The sequence below is a fragment of the Panthera onca genome, chromosome Y (assembly GCF_046562875.1).
Source record: "Panthera onca isolate mPanOnc1 chromosome Y, mPanOnc1 haplotype 2, whole genome shotgun sequence".
NCBI classification, from domain to species: Eukaryota; Metazoa; Chordata; class Mammalia; order Carnivora; family Felidae; genus Panthera; species Panthera onca.
This window is the reverse complement of record NC_138358.1, coordinates 18,098,076-18,106,578: the sequence shown is the minus strand read 5'-3', so window position 1 is coordinate 18,106,578 and position 8,503 is coordinate 18,098,076. Positions and strand designations below refer to the sequence as shown.

The 8,503-nt window shown below is 58.0% G+C and overlaps 2 long non-coding RNA genes across 2 annotated transcripts; both read left to right on the top strand.

Annotated features, from left to right (window-relative positions):
• The first annotated feature begins 1,654 nt into the window (after positions 1-1,654).
• LOC145714887 (uncharacterized) lies at positions 1,655-2,937 on the top strand. Its single transcript, XR_014137029.1, has 4 exons — positions 1,655-1,748; positions 2,441-2,518; positions 2,663-2,775; positions 2,868-2,937. It is a non-coding gene; the product is annotated as an uncharacterized LOC145714887 (long non-coding RNA).
• On the top strand, positions 2,938-3,866 carry LOC145714886 (uncharacterized). Its single transcript, XR_014137028.1, has 3 exons — positions 2,938-3,012; positions 3,106-3,190; positions 3,714-3,866. It is a non-coding gene; the product is annotated as an uncharacterized LOC145714886 (long non-coding RNA).
• The last annotated feature ends 4,637 nt before the right edge of the window (positions 3,867-8,503 follow it).

Sequence of the window (8,503 nt, the reverse complement as noted above, 5' to 3'; positions counted from 1 at the left end):
TGAACAAAGGTGGCGGTGTAAATGGGCAAAGCGGGGAGGTCCCCCTTTACCCGTGTGTGTAGATAGCCGCGTGCCCAGCGCAGCGTGGAATGCAAAGGTCGCTTTCGCATGGCCAGAAGCCAAACAGGGCACCCAGAGCGCACAGAGGGCCGGCTGCAAGCCCCCCGGAGGAGTTGCACTGCACGGGGCCCAGAGCCTTCCTGCCTATGCAACAGACGCGCCCCAGTTTCCGGGTGGCCTAGGGGCGGGACCGCCGAAGCCACGCACGCCACCGTCCCTATGATTGGTCCTGAAGGCAGTGAAGCGGCCTGGGCGTGGCTTGGAGCTCCCTCAGCCTCAAAGCCGCAGGCGCACACCTCTCACCACAAAGGCCTCCGAGGCAGCATCGGCATAGCGATAGCCACCGCCGAGGCACCCTGGGTACAGCACCATGCGCATGCGCATGCGCATGCGCCCCCTCGACCTTTGGGCTCTGGGAGGAAGGGGGAGCGAGTTGCCAGCCATTGCCCTCAGGGCGCCACTCACTGGGTCTGGGGAGGGGGGCCGTGCTTTCACCTCCCGCTTCGTCGTCGGTAGGAGCCACAGTTGGTGTCTCGGGCCGGGGCCGCATGTTGCGCGACTCGTGTTTCCGAAACACTGGGGATGCCCGGAGGCCCCATGCCGCCTTCGACCGGGAACGGGGCGGTCGAGAGACGAGGGCCCGTGGGGACACTGGGTCTCCGGCAGGGCCGGAGGTGCCGCAGGCCGAAGGCTTGCAGGCCACAAGCGAACAGCCTGTGCAGGAAGGCCAGGCCCGACCCGAGAGGCAGGTGGGCGGCCCCAGCGAGATATCGGTGCCGCTGGTGCATGACATAGTGGCGGTGGAGGCGCTGTGGGGCCTGGCGGAGGAGGAGGTTGAGGTGGCGGCCGCGGAAGAGGACGCGCCTGGGGAAGAGGGGCATGAGCAGAGGAAGAAGGGGGAGGAGGACGAGGAGCAGGAGCCGGGGAAGGAGAAGGTCCAAGTTCACGAGGAGGAGGACCTGAAGGGCGAGGGGGAGCAGCAGGACCAGAAGAGCAGAAGGAGGAGGAGGAGGAGGAGGAAGAGGGGGAGAGGCAGCAGGAGTAAAAGATTAGAAGGAGGAGGAGCAGCAGAAGCCCAAGCAGAAGGAGGAAGAGCGGAAGGAGGAGGAGTTGGCGGAAATGAAAGGGGAGGAGCAGGAGCAGCAGGGTATACAAGCGGGCGCGGCGGCGGCCACGGCGCCGGCCGCGGCGGTGGCGGTGGAGGCATTGGCGGCGGCAGTGGCAGGGGAAGGGGACCAGGAGGAGGAGCAGGAGGAGGAAGGGAAGGCGTGCGAGCCATTAAAGGGAGAGCAGAATTGCAAACCGAGGAGGTAGAGGAGCAGGAGAAGGAAGCGCTGGAGGAGCAGCAGCAGGGCGAGGAGGAGGTGGAGGGCAAGGAGGACAAGGAGGAGCGGGAGGAGGAGGAACAGAAGCCGAGTGAGCAGGAAGGCCGATGGGTGGAAGAAGCCCAGGAGCTGCAGGTGAAGCAGGATAAGAAGGAGCAGGTAGAGTCAGGCCTCCGTCCTTGCCCTTCCCCACTGGAGGCTCTGGAGGCTCTGGAGGCCCTTCAGATAGAGCTAGAGCCGGTGAATAAACAAGCCAGCCAGGAGCACGCTCGACTCAAACTCAGGATGTGGCAGAGGCGGCAGCGACATCTGCAGCAGAGAGGTGCCCTTATCCAGGGCATCCGTGGTTTCTGGGCCAAGGCTGTATCCTTCCTGCTGCTGGTGGAGGGTCCAGAGGGGGCTGGGCTTGCGCAAGAGGAAGGAAAGGGAGGTGACATTTAGAGGAACCCAGGACAGGGACTGGAGCTACGCCACGCTCCAGTGGCCGGGAACGTGCAAACGTGATCCCATCCGGTGGTCCTGGCTCTGCAATGAGTGTGGGAGGATGGCAGTGCCGGGGTGGGGGAGGCATGTGTGCTTTACGTCGCACCTGGCACGGAAACAGCGCTGGGAGAGTGGGGAGTGGCGGTGGAGGTCCAGGCCAGGTCGGGGAAATGACCGAGGGCTTCTTCCCACACAAAGCCGCGTGGGGGCACGTTTCTGGGTCCCGCTAAGCATCTTGCTGCGGGGAAGGCGATGTGAATGCCCACTGGTCGGCGCGAGACCGGATGTGTGCTGTCTGGCTGTGTGGAAGTAAGCGTCCTCAGTGTCCTCACGAGCACACAAAGCTAGGCGTGGTTGCGGGCGTCTGGGCATGCACAGCCTCCTGTGCGTGTCTAGCAGAGCCCTGCGCGATCCTGAGACCCCGTGGGCCTGGACGCAGCCTGTGGGGAGGGCTTGAGACCCTGGGGGAGGACGCCAGTCCCGGGGGGAGGACGCCTGGATGCTGTCCACACTGGTTCTCTGGTTCGAGCTCTCTCACGCCCAGCACCTGAAGGCTCTTTGACCTGCGGCAGTTTGTGAACCACCCTCAGATGTCAGCCCTGAGTAGTAAGCCCGATGAAAGCATGCTTCGCCACATGACCAATTTGAAGGTCGGCCTGGGAGTGGGAGGTGGTGTGGGTGGCTGGCTGTGTGGGGAGGGGAGGTGGTGGGGAGAAGTGATGTGTTCCTTCCTCAGGGGAGGGCGGGTCTCCTGGAACAAGATTTCACATTTCTGCCCCACTGTACCACGGCAGGTGGAGGAACACAAGTTTCCCAGGGAATGCCGGAAGATCCTGCTGTTTTTTTGGCAAGAACTCCTACTTCCAGAATGAAGTCGTTACGAAGGAGTATGTCCTAGGCCTTGATGGTAAGTGTCCACTGACTGCATGGGCGGCCGTGGGTGGAGGGTTGAATGTGATAAGTTCTCTGGCGCCTTCTCACATACGCGTCTTCCTGCAGGGTATAGGGCGTCTCATTCCAGTCCCATCCAGTGGTACCCAAGGTACAGACAGGAGGCCTACAGACGCAGCATGACAACAGCAGCCTCAACTTCTTCAACTGGTTCTCTGACCACAGCTTTGCCGGCTCTAGCAGGATTGCTGAGGTGGGGCCCTGTAACAAGGAAGGGAGGTGATTTTCATGGGTTCCCCCACTGCGTGGGATAGCTACCTGAGGCCTGGCCTGTCTCCCCTACCAGATAATCATAGAGGATCTTTGGCCCAACCCCCTGCCGTATTTCAAGATGAAGGAGGCCCCAGGAGAGAGAACTGAGAGGGAAAGAGGTGAGCAGCCAAGGGTGTGGGCACGGAAATGTGTGCCGTGGGGTCCAGGGCACAATTCTCTTCTGCATGGAGGCACCGAGAATGACAGCGGCCCAGGAGGTGACCCCAAGTCAAAAGGGCATCAGCCTGAGACAGGGAGTCTTAAGAAGTAACGTGTCCAAGAGGCTTTGCCCCTTTGGGGAGCCTGAAGGTGGGAAGGGGGCTAGACAAAAAGAATGAGCAAAGCGGGACAACCAAAGCTGGCTCATCACATAGCACGGTGACAACTGTCATTCCCGGACCATGAACCCCACCCTCAGGCCTCCTACCACCATCCCACATGTTGTCTGGCCTCTGCATCCCCTTGTCAGCTTTGGCACAGCTTATCACACCCTCCCATCCTACTTTCCGATTGGAAACATTCAAGCAACCTTACTCAGGGCCAAGAAAAGACTCTCACCTGTCCTGTTTGTGTGTGTGTGTGTGTGTGTGTGTGTCTGTCTGTCTGTCTGTCTGTCTGTCTGTGTGTACCCATATATCCCAGGGATATGCACGATCTTGAGAAGAGTATGAAGGAGCGTCGCACTTCATCGACCCCAGTGGAAACCCTTCCGATGCTCACCGATGGTCCACAAGATTCTCCTGGCCATGAAATAAGGACAAGGGTGGTGGTGACACGTGGCGCAGGGCGGGGGTCCAATACATTGGAAGAAATATAGAATGGGAGATAAACAGCATGAAGTGTTTGTGTGTGTCTTCCTCTCAGGTTCGCTCTGGGGCGTGTCCATGTATACATGCGGCTGTCCAGAGGTGTAAGTGTTCTGTGCCTGCACATTGGAGTTCCAAGGAAGGGCGGGACGTAGGACATTGTCCGTAGGGATGGGTCACACATTGGGATTGCATGTGAGGTCAGTAAGATTGAAGCAATGGGGACTTGGGTGAGGGAGGCCAGGGCACAAACCTGAGAGAAAGGCCAGTGCCCAGGTTCATAGCTTTCCTGTGAAAATGAGGAAATTCAAGGAAACGGAGAGGCCAGCACAGGCCAGGGATGTCCAATATTCAGGGTTTGGGCATGTCCATGATGGTGCCCCCAGAATCCCGCATGGGGACACCCTCAGTCATGTTGACTGAACCGCCACACAGGGAGGAATTCCCAGGGTTGATTACCCTCTGGTTTTCAGACGTCTACCAATGCAGACTGTCTTGTGGACAAGGTCGGGATCTCAGGACCAGCCACACATATTTGAGGGATTGTGAGCAGGTTGTAAGATTGGTGTCCAGGGGAAGGAACCGAGGGACCAGAGGCAGAGTGGGTGGGTAAGACCGATGAAGTTCTGCTTCAGGCAGAGTTGACAGGGACAACATACACACTGCAGAGAAAACAGCCCACTACAGTCTCACTCAACTCCAAAATCACAGCCAACTTTTCTGGTTCCACTTCCTGAAGCTGAGCCTCCCAAACACCGCTTCACTTATTCTCTCTCTCTCTCTCTCTCTCTCTCTCTCTCTCTCTCTCACACACACACACACACACACACACACACACACACAAGACTCCTGAAGGAGTCCTAGTGCTGATGCCCTTGTGTGAACTTTGCTGTTTCTGAAAAGACCTCTGGTTACGAATGGGTGGCCCAGATTGCAAGCCAACAGAGGGGAGGGTCGCGGGGAGGTGGGGCTCTTCAAGGGCACGAACACGCCAACCTCTCCCGTGTGCCCTCTGCCCTCTCATCATCAGCCGTGATGAGTCGGGTGATGCTCTTCCTCTGTGTCCACAGGCTTAAGCCGTGTGTCCAACACGCCATGTGAGACTTGTGAGAAGACTCCCAAGTGCAAACACCAGCAGGCGCTCAGGGAGGTCGCCTCGTCCCAGGCAGCCTGTGTTCCTTTGCCTGAGTGCCAGGACAAAGGCTGCCTCAGCCACATAGGGAACGATGGACTTGTGAGGCCTTAGCATTCTGTGCAGAGGTCCCCGGCAGGCCTGGGGCTTAGAAAGGACTGGGACGAGCCTCACCTGCGAAGACGTGAGTGCTGGGATACTCCTTACACAGCAGATGGCTGCTTGCCAGAGATGTCTGTGCTAGGGATGGGGCAAAAGCTCCACCGTGCGAGCAGTGCAGTAGACAGAGTTCAGCCTTGTCCATCGCAGGCTCTTCTGTATCCCCATGTAACACGGCCCCCAGCACAGCGTGCCTGACACTGACCTCCCGACACTAATATTCCTGTCTCCCAAGCTGCCCAAGCTCCCCAGGATCCCCACTGCACAGCTCTGCAGTACAAGAGCCTTCTCTGCAGTGGGTCTATTCCAGAGAAGGCGTGGGCAGTCCCAGTGCATGGAGGCCTCTTGCCCCTATCATATGCAGACAACATGGTCAGCGGGGTGTCAGCACGCTGTGGAGTTGAGGATCTGTGCGACCAAGCCTTACCTCTTCCAGGGCAGAGGCTGTCGCACTCTCTAGAAGGGAAGGCAGGCCTTTCTCTCGCTGCTGTCTGCACACTGGCTGGAGAGGCACGTCTTCTCAGCTGCTTGATGGGTAAATGTCAGGGTACCCTGGAAAAGCTCCCAGTGCTGACCCGAGTCTTTGGGTGTGAACATCCAAAGAAAGTATGGCCAGTGATTGTGCAGTGGGAATACGGCCTCAGTGGTCATGAGGCTGGGCCCTTTGGGGCATCTTTCTGCACAAGCAGGCCGTTACTTGATAGGTCTTGCCGAGCAGGAACACTTTACGGGACAGGTGAACACAGGGTCCCCCACATGTTAATATCTCCAGCCAATACCTCCTTAGGGGCCAGGGTGACGTTTCCGCCCGGCCTGTCCCAAAGACAAGGTACGGACAAAGTGTGGGTGTGGAATACACTCACGGCACCCAGAGCCAAACCCTCAAGTGTGGACACTTGAGGTCCGTGGGCAGAGGCCTCGGTGCTCTGTGTCCGAGGGATTACAGCCCTCATGCTGCACACCCGGCATCCCCGGGTGTCCTCCCGTATCCGCAGCTCTCCCCGGGGAGCCCTAGGGTCCAGGAGCTGCTAAACCCCCTGCACAACTGTATCTGCTGCCCAGCGGCCTCTTCCACCCCAACATCAGCGTGTGTGGGCTCCAGAGTGCTGTCCCTCGAGAGAGGACACCCTCAGCAATTCAGGAGCCTTCTGACTTCCATGTCTCTGAACCACACGTGTCTCATTGGCCTGTCGGGATCGTCCCGTTGTTCTCTGTTCACAGGAAATGTCTCGCATTGCCTGTGCTCCTCTGTCTCCCTGAGTGAGCCCTGGCGTGTTTGTGTCTTTTCCTGGCTTTGCCTGTGCCGACTCATCTCTGGTGATGCCTCCTTGCCTGGCCTAAGTGGGCACAGCTGTACCCGTGTAACCGCCTTCGTCTCTGCACACCTGTGTGTTGGGTCAGCTGTGGCTCTGGTGGCCTGTCTTGTCTTTGGTGTATGCTTCTGCGCTTGAGTGTGCTTCCCTCTGCATTCAAACCCTTTCTTCCACTGACAGATCCAATTGCTGTCCTGCTGTCAGGTGGATGGGCTTCTGCGTGTTCTGTTCTATGTTCCAGGAGCCAGAAATCCTTCCGTGCCTGTAGGACCTTCGTCAGAGGATTGGCCATGCACTCACTGCCAGCCAGTGAATGTCCCCAAATGCAGCTGGCTTGCTGTGAGCATTCCGTCACACCTCTATTTTCTGTCCTTCTGTTTTCAAACCCTTTGCGCCCGAGGGGCTCAAACGTCACTGGCCTGCACGTTGCAGATGCAGGCGTAAATTGTGAAAAGCGGACCGGCAACGTTTTCCCACTTACTCTTTTGCCACGTGGCATGTTCCTGGCTGGGAGAGACTTCCCCCTGCCAGTGTGTGTCTCGTTTCCGTGTGCCTCCTGTGTGTTCTGGTCCCTAATTTGTCCATTACGTCCTACCTGGGAGTCTGATTCATGTCTGCAGGAACGAGGCTGACACCTTTGACTGCTGGGTTCTGAGCTCAGCTTAGTCCACCAGGACTAGTGCGTGCCTGAGGGACACAACGGGCAGTGACGGATGTGCCCGTATCCTTCACGTGCAAGCGCTCCGTCCAGCCACCTTCACCGGGACATTTCTCAGCGACCCCTCTTTGTTTGTGGTGAGAGCACTTGCCTCTGAGAATTCTGACGAGGCGGCGAAGCATTGCTTACGGCTGCCCTGTGCAAGTTAGATCTCCAGAACTCATGCACATGGCATGACTGCATCTTCACACCCGAGCCCCGACACCTCCTCATCGCACCCTCCCCTGATTAGCACCACTCTACTCTCTGGTGGACTGCATGCCTTTAACTCCTTTAGTCTCCTCAGGAATCCATCAGGCAGGGCTCACCACCACTGTGCTTCTGTCAGGGGCTGGCTTCTTTCAGTGAGCCCAGTGCTTTCTGCACTGATGCTCAATGCACCCGCAGAAGGGTGAGCCACACTAAGCCCGGCGGCAAACCCTTTGGCCCTACATTTCCCACATGTGTGCCTGGTGGCAGAGGTGCACAAGGAGCCCGCCTGCATGCGTCTCCCAGGTCCTCCACAGGGTACAAAGTACCGCCTCAGGAGGCTGATCCGCATCACATGGGCATAGCTCTGCTTGCACGTGTTAGCCTTTCGTATCATACAGGCAGCCCAGACTTAGAAATCCTGCTACCTGCTTACAACTATCCAGCCCTCGTGCTTCTGCAGACGCTCTGTGTCTGTACAGACATTTGAGTCACGGTCTCGTGACCTTCCAATACAGCTTGATGGTCTGTCCTTAGCTTACAGCCTGGGATGCGGTTCTCACTCATTGTCCTCCCCTCGGGTGCGAGTTTCCTCCATCACTGTGGTGGAAGGTAACCTTTATCACCATACGTTGGCTTGAAATTACTGGGCGGATCACCTGTCTGCGTCCGGGGATCCGAAGGAGACCTTGGCTCTTTTGCTCACGGTCCACCCTTTCTCTGTGATGAGTCGCTTTGGATGAGAAGCTTGCCAGAGGCGAGGGGGCCTCAGAGTTGAGCACATTTCCTGGGCATCTGTGAGAACTTCGTTGGTTCCACTCGGAAAGCATTGACATTCATGGATGTGCAGCCTCTGCTTTTGCTTGAATTTGCCGAGCTTTGGGACGTGATTTCTTCCCGCACGTGCTGTGCCTAAATCTCTGCTGTGTCTTTCCGGCAGTCCCGTTTCCTGTCTCCTGCTGGTAAGTGCAGGGCTTCCAGCAGCCCTGTGGGGAACGGGTCCTTGTTTTCTTCCCTGCGGTGCCCTCTTCCTCACCCCAAATGACCTCATTGCAGCTTCCTTCTAGTTCAGCGATCGTTTCAGACTGCCCTTAAGGTCCAGGTGGGAGCGGTGC